Genomic DNA, 19,448 nt, shown 5'->3' with positions numbered 1-19,448 from the left:
CCCCCATCTCAGTCAATGGAGGATTTGTAGTAAAACCGGAGTATTTCAAAGGAGGACAGTATGTGGTAACAGAGGCATGTTTAGTGATTTCTTTTAGTACCAGAACCCATGATTTATGACCCAGAGTTAGAGCCAACTTTATTACAAAAATGACTTCACCCAGAATAACCTTATTCAGGGCTCTCAGGAGAATGATGTAGCACCCAACAGCATTATAATCTAGCAGATATTCACAAACAATTCCTTCCTCAGCCTCATTTCTGTCCCCTTTTAAGAGGCGGCCTTCCCCCTTTACCTGCTGGCAGAAGTGGGGTCCCAGGCAGTGCTCTTTCTGTGGTGATCTGCCCAGGTCAGGCATTGACAATACGCCGGGGCAGAAGCCACCTCCTGGGTCTCAGTGGCATCTTCCCCAAGCCTGTGCCCTGAGGAATAATGTGCAGAGGACACCCGTTCACCCTTCATTTCCTCCCTGCACAGAGCTTGCCTGCTCCCTGCACTCCCACCCACCCTTCCAGAACTCGGATCCCCATCACCTCAGAGAGACTTGCCGAAGCACCCCGCTCTTCTGATTGCCATGGAAACCGCCAGCTGCACTAAAACTGCCAAGGCTGGGTGTCCAGGCAGGGTCCCCGGGGCATACCAGGATCTGGGAACTAGCCCTCCATCTTATTAAACTCCAGTGTCAGCTCCTAGCAATTGTTTTAAATTTACACCCTCAGAGTGCCTTAGTGGGATTACATGTCCATTTGCATTAAAACAGGTTTCTGTCATTAAACTGCCATACAGTAAGCTTCCTTGGGACAAATTAATGAGCTCTAAATATCATCAAGTAGAAGTTCACTTCACCAAGATGGCCAACAAGGGGGGCAAGAGGAAGTGACTGCTCAGAAATCCTAGCCCAGGAGAAATATAAGTGCCAACTACAGAAGGAGGTCTTGTCCAGGTCCTTCTTTGCTGTGAGATAAGTGGCTCTGATTTAGAGCTCATCTGGGAGAGTCGGCAACATTATCTCTATTCACCAAGAGCCTGCAGTTCACTTTCTAGTCCCGATTCTGAATACGCGTTTCCCTGTGTCTGCTGAAATTCACCAAGGGACCACGGGCCCCTCTACTCTGTGAGTGTCTCAGTCTACTGTGTTTCACCCTGCTGTCCATCCTTGAGGAACTTGTGTGCATCCGGGTTGTCTGAGGACAACACACACACAGCAGAGCATCAGGCAGCTGGCGTGAATGCTCCCACCTCTAAAGTGCCCAGCTGGCTATTATGGGACAGTCTGGACCATCATCTGGGGGCCTGGACCCTGGATCATTGGTCCTGATAAGGAGCACACCACACTGGTCATCTAGAAGCAGAATGAAAACAGAGAGATGTTGAGGCTGGATTGTCTCTGTTCACAGGATTGCCTTGCCCTTACAAATATTTATATATGTGTGTCTAAGTAGAAAGATCTCATAAAAGAAAACAAGTAAATCAACCTCCAAACTTTCTTGTATGTAAAGGAGGAAAGGCTGGCTGCAAGACAGACTTCCCGACCTGCAGAAGCTGTGATCTCATTTCTGTGTAGACAGAAATTACAGGGGACAGTAATGTATGATTGAGACACTGCTATATTTAGAAATGACAGGATGGGCATTATTAATAGCTTAATTGACATTAAGGCAATTACCCTTACCCTTATTACAGTTTGTAGAATTACATAGAAAATATTGGCTGAGGCCTTTTTTTCCCTAGAGCTACCCAAGGATACAGCATTTTATTTCATGCCAGATCCTGGTTTTGACATTAGATACTTAGCCATAGAATGATTTCAGTAAATCATTATAAATGCATTATAATAAAGATGTTATGAGCTATCAGATATTAACCCCCAACCCCTAAAGAGAGATAAATAGTCCAGTTGCATGATTCCCACTTTTGTTTCATAAGAAATAAGCTTTTGCAAAGAGCAACTGACTAATGAATTATAAAATGGTGTGTTGAGCTCAGATAATTAAACAATGCATTTTAGTGTCTAGTGTAGGATGAACACTAAATCATATACAAATAAAAAGGGAAAAGCCTAAACCCCCAAGCCCAGCTCCTATTTTCAAATAACATTACGGTTGGTCTATAGTCCAGAAATGCTCAACTGTTTTCTCATCTGATTAGAGAAACTTATCAAGTATAAGATCAGGACATAAGTCAACTAAACCAAGAGTCAGAGCAAGATTCTGGAGGTGCTAATTTCAGAGAAGCCCACAAAGTTATTTTAATGGAGGTTTTACATGGAGATTACCTTTCTTTCCAAAGTGTTTAATGGGGCAGAAGTCTAGAAGAATCCAGAAGTTCCCAAGTTTCTTTATACCTTTATATTTTATCTCCTAATTCATAATAAAACATACTAGTGGGGGTGGGTGGGTGGAGTAAAAAGTCTGATACTGATAATAGTCTTGGTCTTGTAGTGCTGGAAAGACAAACAGGAGGAGGTGGAGAAACACACAGACTGGTTTGGGTTCTAACCACCCTCTTCAGGTATATCACCAAGCCCAGCCAGGCGACATCTAGTGGTCAACCTTGGATCACCATGAAGTTTTTGCCTGAATGTCTCTCACGTGGGGCTATTTTGCCATTGGCGGCCCTTTTGGCATGTCCTGGGTTTGTCGCGAGATTTGAAGTTGAGTATAAGCACGGCCCGAATACATGTTTTAGTTTTCCAGCCTCTCAAAGACGTGGTGACTGCGCCAAGGCACTCTACTGTTTCTGTGTCGAACAGCAGGACACTAATGATTGTCTGGACAAAATCAGACACAGCCTTGGGCTCCGTGTGAGCAATGACCGCCGGTGCCTGTGAGCAGGACTTCCCTGGGACACCAGGTACGTCACGTTCCACTCGACCGGCCCTCTCCTGTGCTCCAGTCAGGCCAGCCACACAGCCCTGTGCCCCTCTGCTTCCCCAACCCCATGTGTCACCTGATGCTACGGACCTCCTTCTAAGGCTTCTTTATTCCAGAATAAGATGAGGATGTTAGTAATGCCTACCCAGAGGGTTGTGTGAACATTACATGAAATTAGTTATTTAAAAGTACAGAGTAAGCCTGCAACTAAAAGATTTATTTATCTTGTAATTTTCCTTTCCTGGTTCTTCTCTCTTCATTCTACCTTTATATCTTCCAATTATCTCTCCCTCCCTCTCTCTCTCTCACACACACACATACACGTTTGCAAATCCCTGAAAGGCAGAGGCTCTGACTTGTTCATTCAAGTATTTCTTTCAGTGTCTAGTGTGTGTTTTGCTTAAGGTCACACTCCATACATGCTTGCAACACAGAACAACATTAATAATATAATAGCTACTAGTAACATTATCTGAGCTCTTGGTATGAGCCAGGCACTCTGCTAATAAGTATCATCACCTCATTTAATTCTTACAACAAGTCTCTTAGACAAGTACTATTTTCATCCTCATTTTATGGGAAACTGAAGTTTAAAGACATTCTGTAACTTGATCAAGGTCACACAAGCTCATAACTGGGCACCCAGGATGCAAAGAATCAGCCTAGTTTGGAGTTTCAGCTCTTATTTGCCACATGTTGAGTTGGTTTTCTCAGCTTTTGTCTCTTTTAGGCTGAGCTCTGTTAAGGGATCAGCATGTACCCACTCTTACATGGACGATTTTAAGGACCTCGATCTTTGGTGTTCCAGGAAGTTCAGAAGTATATGCAAACTCTAGTTTATAGCTACTCAGCAGTCACTTATCTACAAACTCCTGGATCATTACATAAAACCATCCAAAAAGATTTTATCATTGCGTATACCGTAAAGTTAATTTCACTTTGAGAGAATGTATCTGAGGGAAGTGATACACTCAGTTACGTACTCAGGTTGGTGGCCACAATAGATGGAGCTGTCTCATCATTCTTGAAAGCCTGGCTCCCTGGCAGCCTCACTCCATCACATGGTCACAGGCAAGGGACGGCCTCCCAGTCTTAGAATGGTTACGCTTCTTAGTGGTTCAAGTCTCACAAACCCCACACCTTAATTAAAGAGGTAAATTAAAAGGAATATTCAACCTCAGGGATGAATTCTTTTAGTAATTTGAGGTGGATGCTTTATTGGATAAAAAGACATACATGGGTTTATTATTCTGCCTTCAGGTACGAGGATCTACGGAGGAGGTTACCTAAGGTGGTGAGGAGTTTGTGTAGCCAGAGATACGTGCTTGTAAAACCGCAACCAGAGGAACAGGCCTGAGGTCTGTTGCTGAAGGACACAGCTTGGCTCTTTGTTCTCTACTTGCCTTTCAGGCACAGCAGCCAGACATTTGGGATCTCCCGTGGCCTTCATTTCAAACTTGCTGACCGAGTGCTGTGCTGGACACCATTAGGGTCACAAAGAGGCAGGCCTCCTCTGCTCTCAGGCACATGGAAGCTGCCACAGCTCGGCTCCTTAGCAGTGGATACTGCTGTGTGCCTGCTCTCTTGTTGTGAGCAGAGGTACCACGTGTCACTTCTGGGCCAAAGCTTTTTATTTTCAGAAGACTCCCCAGCTCTCTCCTCCTGGGCAGAAGTGAGCTTGGAAGCCTGTGTTGAGATGACAGAAGGCCCAGTATCCTGGATTCCTAAATGACTTGGTGGAGATGAGTCCTCCACAGGCCCATGGTAGACATCAGCAAGAAGCAAACTCTTTTTAGATTAAGTCACTGACATTTGGAAGCTGTTTATTACCACAATAAAACCAAGGCAATCCTGAAAAATTCAGGAGCTGACTTTTTGTTCAGAAAATGTGGCCTTTCTTTCCAAGTCTTAAGATCTTTAATTTTTTTCCAATAGCCTTATCCACTGATTCAGTGGTTTACACATTTTTTTCCCCATCCTTTTGGAAAAATCTCAGATGACTAAGATTGCAAAATGACCTTATTTGGAAAGAATGGTGGTTTGTCTTTTGTCCATTGATAAATATCAGTACTATGAAACAAGTGGGGGAGACAGAACACAAGACCACCTTTTGAAAATACCATGGCAGAATGAGATGGTGAAAAAGAAGGGGGAAGTAGAGAAAAAAGAGAACTAGAGAGATAAAGAATGAAAAGTAAAGAAATATAGAAAAGACAAAAAAGAAAAGTAGAGAAGACAACAACACAAAAGATGGGCAACTTATTTCACTTTAGCTATAGTCAGTTGCTCTAGTTGTGTTCCACTCCAGAATGTATCTCGTAGGATATCTTTGACCTTTGGTACCTCGTGTATGTGCCTAGCATGTCAGGGTCCTCCAGAAATGTTGGTTGAAATCATAAATAAAGGAGTGAATGAATTTTCATTTTATAATCTTGGGAGCATGTATTACTTGAACTGGTCTATGACTATGAATGAGCCTCCCATCATATATTGAAAGGCAGTGGAAAATGTGAGAGAGGAACTAGAAATAATTGAGTTTGAATAGCTCTTTATAACCTTTAAACCTGAGTCCTTGAAAAGAGCAACCATGAGGTCAGAGCAATTATTCTTTGTCCTAGAAACAGGACATCACTGATGACTCAGAACAGTCTGTTTCACAAAGTGTTTCAAATAAACTGGCTAGAAATGTCCTTGTTTTGCTTGCCTCTGGCTGAGCTGAACTGAGGGTACAGTCAGCACTGAGGTATCTATGGCCTTGATGTTGTGGAAGGAAGGTGACAGGAGGGAAATGGAATACAATTTGCTGAATGTTTTTGAGAAAACTTCAAAGGGGGCAAGGAATAGCAATATTACCAGAGGGTTAATAAGAAGGTGGATCTGGGAGGCATTTGACTGCCAAGTGGGAACCTCCAGTAGAATATTCACCTAACTGGGAGTAATTCGCTTTCCAGAGATGCGTGCAAGGACTATGGCAGGGCCGCCCCCATTCAAGGATGTTCTCTGGTAAATTCAAGGAAGCCCATTCTGAGGACATGAAAGGAAGTTAGTCCTTCCTCGGGTGGAGTATGAATCCAGTGTCTCCAGTCTGTGGGCTTATCTGTGTGCATGTGTGTGCATGTTGTATGTGTTGTGCATGCACACAGGCTCACACACACTCATGCACAGTTCAGAGGTCTAGGAATTGTGATAGGAATGGAAAGCGCTGAAGAAGCAGAAAGCTGCTAGACGGCAGGCTCCAGGAGGATGACTGGTGTGGGCAAGAGAACATTCCACACAGTAAAAGGGTATCCTGTGAATCACATGGAAAATGCAGCAAAAGGGCTGTTAGCATGTTGGCTGCAGCTTTAGAGAAAAGGAAGTTCTGTTGGGATGAAATTTCTCCTGGAGATGAACACATTCTGTATACCCAAATTCTAATTCATCAACTTCTACCTGCCATCTCGAGCTACACTTGTCTCCCATTTCTTATCAAAGGCACAAGCATTTTTCTTTCCTTGGCTCAAAATCATGAGCTTCTTCTCCTTGCTCTTCCCTTCATTCAATCTCTTCCCCTTTAAAATGTTTCTTGGATTCCCTCTTTTCCTTTCCCTGCCTGGGCGCATACCTAGCTGGTCTACCTAATTCTGGATCATCTCTCTTCCTATTCGAAATATAAGACCCACATGCAAATAATGAAATACTATCTTATAATGCAAAACAGAAATGGTAAGTGTTATAGTAACAGTGGCCCTCTGTCCTAGATTTCCCAGATAATTCAGATTTCATGTAGTTTTATCATTTTCAATAAAGACAATTTGTTAAAGGCACATACGTGATGAAAGACAAGAAAATTTAAATATTATCTGATTATTTTTGCACTTCTTTTTTTCCCCTTTGACCTTCCTCCTATTCAAGCAGTTGGCCATGTCTCTTGCTCGTTAGCTCAAGGAAGGGCTGAAACAGCATTAAAGAGAAGAAGCATTTTCTTCCTAACTTGCATATTTCAAAAATTCACCCTCTTGGGGGGATAAAGACATTATTATTAGGGCAGAGGCCAAAGAGTAGGGTGCAAACATGAGTATAAGCTAGGCTGTTCCTCTTCACCTCTTACCAAGGAGAGACCACCGCTATTGATGGAGGAGGAAGATTGGAGGGAAGCAAGGGAAGCAAAGATTTTGAGGGAACAGAGATGAAGGGACCTACATCCCTTAGAATAAGAACTTGGATCCTGTCAGCTGACTGCAGGTGGTAAGATGGTAAAAACCTATGTAATTGTTTTTGGGAATAGAGGTAGGAGGAGTGAAACTGGAAAATTATAATAGTTACTCTGGAGGTTAATTTTGAAGTATTTGAAAAAAAATTGAAACCGTGGAGAAATTTTTATACATATCTGTAAAGATATTTGTACAAAAATGTTTATCGCAGCATGACTTCTAAAGAGAAAAAAAATTTCTGACAACTTACATGACCATGTACAGAAGAAGGGATAAATTAAATGTGGCATTTTGTGGCATCCATAGACTATTGTAGAGCAATTAAAAGATACTGTCTAAACAACAGGAAGAAATGATAGGGGAATTTAGACCTTAGAATCCAACTGCCTGATAAGCTTTAAGACTTGAAATATAAGTGAGGGCAGAAGGAGTAGAAGGTGTCAGAGGGTGAGATGGCCGGATGGCATCACTGATGCAATGGACATGAACTTGGGCAAAGTCTGGGAGATGGTGAGGGACAGGGAGGTCTGGTGTCCTGCAGTCCAAGGAGCGCAAAGAGTCAGACATGACTGGGCAACTGAACAGCAACAGCCCTTAGAATCCAGTTGCCCTATAAACCTTAGGCCTTGAAATAGAAGTGCCTCATTTTACAGATGAGAAGGAAGAGGGGCCTGAAGTTAGATGGTTTCTCATTTAGAGAACAGCCTGTTGTTTAGACTTCCAACCTCACCTTTTGTCCATGATGTCATCTGATACTCTAAGTTGTCTGGTATAGTTTTCAGTCTATTCCAGGAAGCAGAAAGTTGTTCCTTCCCATCTCCCCAGTATGCTAGCACAGAAGAAGAAGAGAGAGGGAGAGCGAAGGAAAACGAGGAGAAAGCTGTCTCCCCTTGCTCTTGTGGTCACAGTCCAGATGAAAAGCAGAATAAAAATTGGAAGCCATAAAAAGCCCTAAATAATCTGTTCTCACGTTTCCCTCATTCACAGTAAGGGGTTTCCAGGTCCTCTCCAGATCTCCATTGTCTTATTAGCAAAACAAAGAGTTCAGCTAGAAGAATTATATCCACGCTTAAGTTCAAAATATTATCCCTGCAATGAATCTACTTTTAGCTATAAAATCTAGCTGTCCAGATTTCACTGTTGAAATCTCCACCTATAAGGCAGTGTTTTATCCACTTTCCCAAATCTGTTGTCCATGCCCTACAATTTTCCACTGGTTGGTGAAACCTACAGACCATATTCAATCCTTCTTTTCCATTATAATGTTTGATTCTCAACATTCCTAAAAACTAGTGGGAGTGGAAAGGATCTTCTGTCTGGGCTTTCAAGATAGATGCTAAATAAAAATCTCAACACTAAATGTCAGTCCCAGGAGTTTTTCTAAGATTGGCAGCCCAATGTCAGCGAAATGGCCTTGGATCCATCTCTGTGAAAGCCTCAAGTGGGAGTGGAAGTCATCACAGCCCCAGCGCTGACCTCCCGGCATGGTCTGGTGGGCTGAAGAGGAGTGGGAGTCAGCAACTCCACGTAAAGTACTAATTGTGCGACTGACTTGGGCTGTGACATTGGAGGAAACTGTTTCACCTCTAGGCTTCTTTCGCAAAGCAAGAAAAAGTTGTAAAGAGATGTTCTCTGAAAAGTACATTCTGCACTACAGGATAAATGTCACAGTCATTAAGGAAGCGAAAGGAGACTCGGCGTCTTCTTCAGCCAGAACTGCGTCCTTTCGGTGTCCCCACCCACACAGCCAGCGGCAGAATTTAAGAGTGTCATTGTCCAGCCATCAGAAGCATACCAAGTCTAACGCAAATGCCTCAAATTCACTCTTCACTTTTAAAGTAACACACTTTTAAAAATTATTAATGGTTTAGTTGTGTGACCATCCATGAATGAAGGGCATTTCCCTCTCCCACATCTTTAATGGAAATAATTAATGAGGTGTTAGAAATTAACAACAATTAGCAGTGCACAGGAACAAAGGCAGAAGGTCAGAGACTCCAAAGAAATACAGTTTAGCTTCTTGGGTAGAATCTTACCATGTCAAGAAGTGACACACTTCTCATGAAAGAGAAGCATTTTCCGTGTTAAATATGTTGCCATTATACTGATCTTTCAAATGGGGAAAATACAGACAATAGTTTCTAATAGTCTCACTTGTAACAGTACAGATTTCTCTAATAAACTCTGAGAATTCCGAGCTTTGGTATATATCTCTGGGGCACAAATACACCCATTGCTCCAGAACATGGGCTCAAACACCATTATTTTTTAAGATTATGATGTTAACAGAAGGAAGTAAATTACTTGGCACTTCTATCAAGCATACTGGTTTTGCGGAACAAAAAAAAATACTATAACATAGGACATTTTTCAGCTTAGTATTGATAAACATTGCTTGATAGAGCAGACTTACAATTTAGCAGTAGTGGGATCATTTTAGATTGTATTGGATTCAAGTGGATTTCTGGAAATAACTGCCACTTAGAGTAATTATTAATGTATATGAGTTATACAAATTACATGTGTGTTTTTATATTTAGCTATAGGATCCTGGTAAGCATCATTTTATATATCTATGTCTACATGCACAAGGGCTTCCCTTGTGGCTCAGATGGTAAAGAATCATCTGCAATGCAGGAGACCTGGGTTTGATCCCTGAGTTGGGAAGATACCCTAGAGAAGGGAATGGCTACCCACTCCAGTATTCTGGCCTGGAGAATTCCATGGACAGAGAAGCCTGGCAAGCTACAGTCCATGGGGTCACAAAGAATCGGACACGACTTAGTGACTTTTACTTCACATACACCTATATGTATGTAAATTCATAAATAATTTACCTTAACCTTATCTACCTGATAGATAAGTGCCAACGAATATTACTACCAATATACTAGGTCTCCCAGCTTCACTCCATGCATTGTTCCCATTTTCTAAAGCACAGCCAACAGTCCTTGAGCCAAGGTCTTACATATATCCCCAATATTGAAAATATAGTCAGAGGGAGAAAGTCAAGCTCAAATCTACAACTAGATGACCTCACCAAGGATATCCACCAAGGATATTTTACTAGAGAATGGGTATGGGCTAGACCTATTCCACTTCTACCCACAAAGTAATTATAATTATAATTACATTACCTGCAATTATAAACATAATTAATTATATTCCTGCAGTGCTTTAAAGCTTACAAAGTACATTCACAGACATTAATTATTTAACCTCATCAGTACTCTGTGAAGCAGACAGTAGAAAACCTGCAGAATGGCACCAAGGACTTCTCACTAAGACCAGACTTGTTGTCTCCAGGCTCCCATCTCCTCCTGTCTCATGATTATCTCCTTAAACCAAGTGTATGCTGAAAGTGAAAAAAAAAAAAAAAAGACAATCTCTAGAGGCAATGAAGCTTCTGGCTTCTTTGTCAAGCTACTTTCAAACAAAGCAGCACAAGCAGTGTTCAGAGAAGGAATGAGCCAGAATTTGCGGGAGGAGGTACCAGGCTCAGTGACTTCAAGGCTCTGGTTCGGTCCAGGTTTCCAGGATCAGCTCACATACCCAGAGCTACAGTCGGGTTCTTGTGGACAAGAGTCATTAGCAGAACAACAGACTCTGGGAGCTAGAAGAGCAAAATGCCTACAGCACATCTAGGATATGCACCTACAGTTGGGAATGCCAAGAGTAAGTCAGAGCCCCACACAGCTCTGGTAATGGGATGGGATCATGTCATGACACCATGCAGTTCAGCCCTTGGCTCTTGCAGGTTAGAGGCTCAAATGAACTGTCTTCTGCCTGCTTTTCAAGGATCTCCCTCATACCCACCTCTCAAAATGCAACCTAACACATCACTAAAGGCTCCCCCTGTGCCTTCATGTCCCACCCACTCACTGTCTCACGACCACGCCACCTCCTGTTCCTGGTCCCAGGTTCCTCGCTGTAGGGCTCCCAACCCTGCGCTGCTTCAAGGCCCAGTCCAAGGGCTCCTCCTCTGGATAGAAGGGAAAGTATTAATAGATGTTGGCCTTTCCGCTGAGAACTTGGTTCTCTTGAAAAAGAAATTTATACTCAAAAAACTACAGTAGAAGTTGTAAGATGTTCAGGGCCCTAAAATAGCACCACTTAAGGTGTGAACAAGTGACATCTGTAGTACCTCGGAACTGGTTGGAAGTGTAAATTCTTGACTCCCACCCTAGATCTACTGAATTAGGATCTTTAGGCCTGGGCCCAGAAATCAGTATTTTAAGAAGTCCTCCAGGTGAATGAGATAGCTGCTAAAGTTTGAGAGCCCCTGCCTTAAAGGGAGAGTTTTATGCCAAGTCAGAGAGGAAGTGCTTTTGGAGATGGCCCTTTGGGACTGATAGGATTCAGACACCTGGATACAGGTAAGAAGCATTCCAAAGGTGAAGGGAAGGGAGCAGAGGCCTGATCCAGGCAGGTGGTCTGGAAATAATAAGGATTTCCATATGCTACACCTAGGATGGCTGCAGAGTTGCTGGTAACTTTCAATAATAACATATTAACGTTGGGACTTCTCTGGTGATCCAGTGGTTAAGAATCCTTGTGCCAAAGCAGGGGACATGGGTTCAATCCCTGGTCCTGGAAAGTTCCCACACACCGCTGAGCAACTAAGCCCATGCACCATAATTACTAAGCCTACATGCCACAACATACTAAAGCCTGAGCGCCTAGAGCCAGTGCTCTGCAACAAGAGGAGCCACTGCAGTGAGAAGCCTGTGCGCTGCAATGAAGATAGCCCCCTTTCTTCCTTGAAAGAATTCAAGCAGGTTTCTTCCAAACTTGGAAGCAAACAAAACATATCGAGTGAAGCCAAGTTAATTAACTCAGTAATTGTCAACCTTCTTCAGACACCAGAATCACCCGTGGAGCCTTCCAAATGTGCCAGTGATGGGACTGCACACCCAGAGATCAGGATTCAGTTGGTCTGTGAGGCCAGAGCCGCATTTCTTGTGTGTTGTTTGTAGCTCCCCCAGGGGTTCAGTATGTACATAGCACTAAGACTACAGAATTGGCCAATGGACAAGCCTACTGCTTACCTACTCAGTGGTAGGGACTCTGCTTCACATAGTGGTAGACGCCAGGAATGAATAAGACACTGAACCAGCCCTAGGAGTGGATATCTTCCAGGATCTGCAAAAGACCAAGGGGGAAGATAGAAACAGTATTAGGGAGCAGAGCAAAGGAGGTGAATTTAGCTAATGACTCAGAATTAAACCCTAGAGCCTGCTAGGAGAATGGGGGGGGGGGGGACTCAAGAAGGACAGTGTTTATACTAAAGAAAGCAGATAAGGAAACCATCAGAGACTGCCGTGTAAAGTTATGCTTCCTCTTTGGAGGTTAACTGGCATAGGCTTATTTGTCACCTTCTGCCTCCTTTCTTAGCAAGACGAGCTCTGAACAGTTTAGTATCCAGGCCTGGGTCAGGGTCTGGCGCCTATACTGCTGATGGTGGGACATGTCTTTCTCCTGGCCAATGAGAAAAGAAGGAAAACATTTCAGGAGCCGCTAAATGCCAGTGTCTTTATTTGAACTTCCCTGGACCAGGCAAGTTAGTGGTATTTATGGCTTAAAAGAATTTCCATCTGCAAGTTTATCTTCCTGTTAAAAATCAGCCACCCCCTACCCTAAACAACCAAAGACAATAAATCAGGGCTTAAGTAAAAAAAACAAATACTTAGCTCCACAAATTGGAATCCCCATGGTTGCTAACATATTATTTTTTTTAGTATCAGACTTCCTAAGAGGTTAAGTGATTTGTGGACGGGAGTGAGTTTCCCTTCAACTGGGTACACAGAAGGCGTGGAAATGAGACCAGATGTTGTCCAAGCTAAAGGAGGAAGAGCTGGGCTAACATTTCCTGATGAGTCCCAGTGCTTAGTTAAGCTTTTACCTCTCCCGAATGAGCCACACTGGGGCTGCTGTTATTTTTAACCAATTCTGCCAATTGATGAATATCTTCGCCAGTCTGGTTCCCTTCTCTTTCACAGAAACAATGGTGTCAAAACAGGTACGTCTCATTCCTGCCTACTGAACTGATGTACAGCTCTGCCATTGTCACTGACGGAAGGACAGCACAGTATTATGCCCGTGCTTGTTCAGTTGTGTCCGACTCTTTGCTATTCCACGAACTGTAGTCTCCCAGGCTCCTCTGTCCATGGAATTTCCCAGGCAGGAATACTGGAGTGGGTTGTCATTTCCTTCTCCAGGGGATCTTCCCAACTCAGGGATCGAACCTGTGTCTCCTGCATTGATAGGCGGATTCTTTACCACTGGACCAACTGGGAAGAGCATAGCATAGTGGCCACCAACTGGTGCAATAAACTACTACTATTTTTATTAAAATATTTTTTTAAAAAGGTGTTATTTGTTGCCTACTAACCTCAAAATATCCTCTTTCAAGAAGGCTCTATACTTTTCATGTTCACACCTGGGCTCAAGCATAACATCAGTGATGGGTCCAGACAATAGCCTTTCTATCCTGACACCCAAATTGTACCCACTCCCCATCCACATTGCTGGGGGTGTCATTTTCCCCCTGTTCAAAGTCAGCCCTATTTAGAGGTACGGTAGAAGGAACCCGTGTAAATAGAAGATCTTTTTACATCAACTATGTCTACTGATCTGTCAATATCACATTGTCTGAAATGTCTTCTTTTATGAAAAATTTCTGAATAGTCTTTGGCAATTTTGTTTTGGAAAACTTGGGACAATTTCTCACTCTCTCAGAACCTCACTTAAAATGTATATGATCTTTGGGGATTGGGGTTTCACATCTTCAGCCACTTTCTGTTATTTATTCCCCATGACACAGTGAGTTTTCCAGTACTATATACTAAATGATAATACACACAACAGAGTTGTTGAGTTGAATTTGAAACCCACAAATCATGTTCATGGAAATTACTTGTTCTTTACAAACACTATTCCATGTGGGCAAACTGAGCCTTCACCTCTCCGTGTTAAAAGTAGCTGCCTGTCTCCTGGGAGTGCTCTGTGGTGCAGGGTGCAGTGAGAAGTCAAGAGAAGGGAAACCGCCTGTCATCAGAAAGAGCTTTTTCCAGGGGAAGTCCAGCATCCACTCAGCTTTTCTTCCTTTCACAAAGGGAAGTGCACATTGCTATGGTCCGCCAAAGCTCAAAGGGAAATCTATACAATTCTTTTCCCCTGACAGACTTTTCTCCCACCCCAACACCTTTTCTTGGGAAATTTAAAAGACACAGAAAAGTTAAACTCTCACACTCACCCTTCCCAGAGTTAACAACTGTTAACATCTGGTCATACTTTCCTCCAGGTTTTTTTTTTTTTTTAAGAAATAATATGTTTCAGATTCCAAATTTCATCCTCTTTAGCCAGTCTGCTCCTCCCATACCAGCATCCATAGAAACAAAACCACTTTCATGAGTTGGGTGTGGATCTTTACAGTCCATTAAAAATATATGTTTTATATATATAAAACATATACATCCTCATCCATTAGAGGGCTGACAGAATGAAAACCACAACCACAGAAAACTAATCAAACTGATCACATGGACCACAGCCTTGCCTCACTCAATGAAACTATGAGCCAGGCCGTGTGGGGCCACCCAAGACGGACGGGTCATGGTGGAGAGTTCTGACAAAATGTGGCCCACTGAAGAAGGGAATGGCAAACCACTTCAGTACTCTTGCCTTGAGAACCCCATGAACAGTATGAAAAGGCATAAAGATATGACACCGAAAGATAAACTCCCCAGGTTGGTAGGTTGGTTGGTAGGTTGATATTGGTTGATCTCCAATATGCTACTGGAGATCAGTGGAGAAATAACTCCAGAAAGAATGAAGGGATGGAGCCAAAGTGAAAACAACATCCAGTTGTGGATGTGACTGGTGATGGAAGTAAAGTCCGATGCTATAAAGAACAATATTGCATAGGAACCTGGAATGTTAGGTCCATGAATCAAGGTAAATTAGAAGTGGTCAAACAGGAGATGGCAAGACTGAACATAAACATTTTAGGAATCAGTGAACTATAATGGACTGGAATGGGCGAATTTAATTCAGATGACTGTTATATCTACTACGGTGGTCAAGAATCCCTTCGAAGAAATGGAGTAGCCATCATGGTCAACAAAAGAGTCTGAAATGCAGTACTTGGGTGCAGTCTCAAAAATGACAGAATGATCTCTGTTCATTTCTAAGGACTATTCAATATCACAATAGTCCAAGTCTATGCCCCTATCCAAAATCACTGCAGATGGTGACTGCAGCCATGAAATTAAGACTCTTACTCCTCAGAAGAAAAGTTATGACCAACCTAGATAGCATATTGAAAAGCAGAGACATTACTTTGCCAACAAAGGTCCGTCTAGCCAAGGCTATGGTTTTTCCAGTGGTCATGTATGGATGTGAGAGTTGGACTGTGAAGAAAACTGAGAGCTGAAGAATTGATGCTTTTGAACTGTGGTGTTGGAGAAGACTCTTGAGAGTCCCTTGGACTGCAAGGACATCCAACCAGTCCATTCTAAAGGAGATCAGCCCTGGGATTTCTTTGGAAGGAATAATGCTAAAGCTAAAACTCCAGTACTTTGGCCACCTCAAACGAAGAGTTGACTCATTGGAAAAGACTCTGATGCTGGGAGGGATTGGGGGCAGGAGGAAAAGGGGACGACAGAGGATGAGATGGCTGGATGGCATCACCAACTCGATGGACGTGAGTTTGAGTGAACTCCGGGAGTTGGTGATGGACAGGGAGGCCTGGCGTGCTGCGATTCATGGGGTTGCAAAGAGTCAGACACGACTGAGTGACTGAACTGAACTGAACTGATGGCCCTATCAATAATGCTGAAGAAGCTGAAATTGAATGGTTCTATGACGACTTCTTTTAGGAGAAGGCAATGGCACCCCACTCCGGTACTCTTGCCTGGAAAATCCCATGGACAGAGGAGCCTGATAGGCTGCAGTCCATGGGGTCGCTAAGAGTCAGACATGACTAAGCAACTTCACTTTCACTTTTTACCTTCATGCATTGCAGAAGGAAATGGCAACCCACTCCAATGTTCTTGCTTGGAGAATCCCAGGGATGGGGGAGCCTGGTGGGCTGCTGTCTATGGGGTCATACAGAGTCGGACACAACTGAAGTGATTTAGCAGCATGAAGACCTACAAGACCTTCTAGAACTAACATCCAAAAGAGAAGTCTTTTTCACCATTGGGGACTGGAAAGCAAAAGTAAGAAGTCAAGAGATTCCTGGAGTAACAGGCAAACTTGGCCTTAGAGTGCAAAATTAAGCAGGGCAAAGGCTAACAGAATTGTGCCAAGAGAATGCACTGGTCATAGCAAACACCCTCTTCCAACAACACAAGAGAAGACTCTACACATGGACATCACCAGATGGTCAATACCAAAATCAATTTGATTATATTCTCTGCAGACAAAGATGAAGAAGCTCTAGACAATCAGCAAAAACAAGACCAGGAGCTGACTATGGCTCAGATCATGAACTCCTTATTGCCAAATTCAGACTTAAATTGGAGAAAGTAGGGAAAAGCACTAGATCATTAGGGTATGACCTAAATCAAATCCCTTATGATTATACAGTAGAAGTGAGAAATAGATTCAATGGATTATATCTGATGGACAGAGTGCCTGAAGAACTATGGATGGAGGTTTGTGACATTGTTCAGGAGGCAGTGATCAAGACCATCCCCAAGAAAAAGAAATGCAAAAGGCAAAATGGTTGTCTGAGGAGGCCTTACGAATAGCTGAGAAAAGAAGAGAAGCTAAAGGCAAAGGAGAAAAGGAAAGAAATACCCATCTGAATACAGAGTTCCAAAGAATAGCAAGGAGAGATAAGAAAATCTTCCTCAGTGATCATTGCAAAGAAAGAGAGGAAAACAATAGAATGGGAAAGATTAGAGATCTCTTCAGGAAAATTAGAGATACCAAGGGAATGTTTCATGCAAAGATGGGCTCAATAAAGGACAGAAATGGCATGAACCTAACAGAAGCAGAAGATATTAAGAAGAGGTGCCAATAATACATAGAAGAACTATACAAAAAAAGACCTTCATGACCTAGATAACCAAGATGGTGTGATCACTTTCCTAGAGCCTGACATTCTGGAAAGTGAAGTGAAAAGTGAAAATCGCTCAGTCATGTCTGACTCTTTGTGACCCCATGGACTATATAGTCCATGGAATTCTCCAGACCAGAATACTGAACTGGGTAGCCTATCCCTTCTCCAGGAGATCTTCCCAACCCAGAAATCAAACCAGGGTCTCCTGCATTACAGGTGGATTCTTTACCAACTGAGCTATCAGGGAAGCCCAACATCCTGGAATGCAGTCAAATAGGCTTTAGGAAGCATCACTATGAACAAAGCTAGTGGAGGTGATGGAATTCCAGTTGAGCTTTTTCAAATCCTGAAAGATGATGCTGTGAAAGTGCTGCACTCAATATGCCAGCAAATCTGGAAAACTCAGCAGTGGCCACAGGACTGGACAAGGTCAGTTTTCATTTCAATCCCCAAAAAGGTCAATGCCAAAGAATGCTCAAACTACCATACAATTATTGCACTCATCTCACACACTAGCAAAGTAATGCTCAAAATTCTCCAAGCCAGGCTTCAACAGTATGTTAACTGTGAACTTCCAGATGTTCAAACTGGATTGAGAAAAGGCAGAGGAACCAGAGATCAAATTGCCAACATCTGTTGCATCATAGAAAAAGCGAAAGAATTTCAGAAAAACATCTACTTCTGATTTATTGATTACACCAAAGCCTTTGACTGTGTGGATGACCACAAACTGTGGAAAATTCTGAAAGAGATGGGAATACCAGACCACCTGACCTGCCTCCTGTGAAATCTATATGCAGGTCAAGAAACAACAGTTAGAACTGTACATGGAACAACAGACTGGTTCCAAATTGGGAAAGGAGTATGTCAAGGCTGTACATTTCACCCTGCTTATTTAACTTATATGCAGAGTACATCATGAGAAATGCTGGACTGCATGAAGCACAAGCTGGAATCAAGATTGCTGGGAGAAATATCAATAATTTCAGATATGCATATGACATCACTCTTATGGCAGAAAGTGAAGAGGAACTAAAGATCAAGATGATGAAAGTGAAAGAGGAGAGTGAAAAAGTTGGCTTAAACCTCAACATTCAAAAAACAAAGATCATGGCATCTAGTCCATGGCATCTGGTCTATCATTCCATGGCAAATAGATGGAGAAACATGGAAACAGTGACAGACTTTATTTTGGGGGGCTCCAAAATCACTGCAGATGGTGATTGCAGCCATGAAATTAAAAGACGCTTACTCCTTGGGAGAAAAGCTATGACCAACCTAGACAGCATATTAAAAAGCAGAGACGTTACTTTGCTGACAAAGGTCATCTAGTCAAAGCTATGGTTTTTCCAGTAGTCTTGTATGGATATGAGAGTTGGAGTATAAAGAAAGCTGAGTACCAAAGAATTGATTCTTTTGAACTGTGGTGTGGAGAAGACTCTTGAGAGTCCCTTGGACTGCAAGGAGATACAACGAGTCCATCCTAAAGGAAATCGGTCCTAAATATTAATTGGAAGGACTGATGTTACAGTTGAAACTCCAATCTTTTGGCCACCTGATATGAAGAACTGACTCATTGGAAAAGACCCTTAGGCTGGGAAAGACTGAAGGCAGGAGGAGAAGGGGACGACAGAGGATGAGATGGTTGGATGGCATCACCGACTCGATGGACATGAGTTTGAGCAAGCTCCGGGAGTTGGTGATGGATAGGGAAGTCTGGCGTGTTACAGTCCCTGGGGTTGCACAGAGTTGGACACAACTGAGTGACCTAACTGAACTGAACTGATACATTTTTGCATGCAACAATATATAATATTACTTCCTATATGTATTTTGCTATTTAAATGAATGACATCATTATTTTTAGTTTCTGCAACTTGCTTCCCACCCCTGCCTTACTATTTAGCATTAGGTTTTTGGCCATCTACCCATGTTGAGGTACATAGACCTGTTTCACTCTTTCCATTATGCATATATCACATTTCTAGTTCACCACTGATGGATATTTAAATTCTTTCCTGTTTTTCACTATTTTCTGCCAGGCTGCAACAAAAATTCTTGTGCAAGTCCCTTTGTACACAACAACAGTTTTCGTAGGAAATATACTCAGTAGCAGAATCTATGGGCCTAGGATATGCATGATTTCTATTTTACTTAGGTTCTGCCAAAAGACTCTGAAAGAGACCACTGATTTACATTTATTTCCACCAGCAGAAGGTGATTGGACCAATACATACTGGATGATACATAATATTATAGGACATTTAATATTTTTCCAATTGAATGGTTAAAAAATAATGGCTAAGTATTGGT

The 19,448-nt window shown here is 42.5% G+C and overlaps 1 long non-coding RNA gene across 1 annotated transcript in view; it reads left to right on the top strand.

Annotated features, from left to right (window-relative positions):
• The first annotated feature begins 2,242 nt into the window (after positions 1 to 2,242).
• The window catches only part of LOC133258164 (uncharacterized), a 49,828-nt gene continuing 32,622 nt past the window's right edge, over positions 2,243 to 19,448 (top strand). The window contains exon 1 of the long non-coding RNA XR_009739839.1: positions 2,243 to 2,853. This is a non-coding gene — a long non-coding RNA (uncharacterized LOC133258164). The remainder of the gene's footprint in view (positions 2,854 to 19,448) is intronic.

This window comes from Bos javanicus, chromosome 2 (genome assembly GCF_032452875.1).
Source record: "Bos javanicus breed banteng chromosome 2, ARS-OSU_banteng_1.0, whole genome shotgun sequence".
In the NCBI taxonomy this organism is placed as follows: Eukaryota; Metazoa; Chordata; class Mammalia; order Artiodactyla; family Bovidae; genus Bos; species Bos javanicus.
This window is presented reverse-complemented; position numbering and strand designations above follow the sequence as displayed.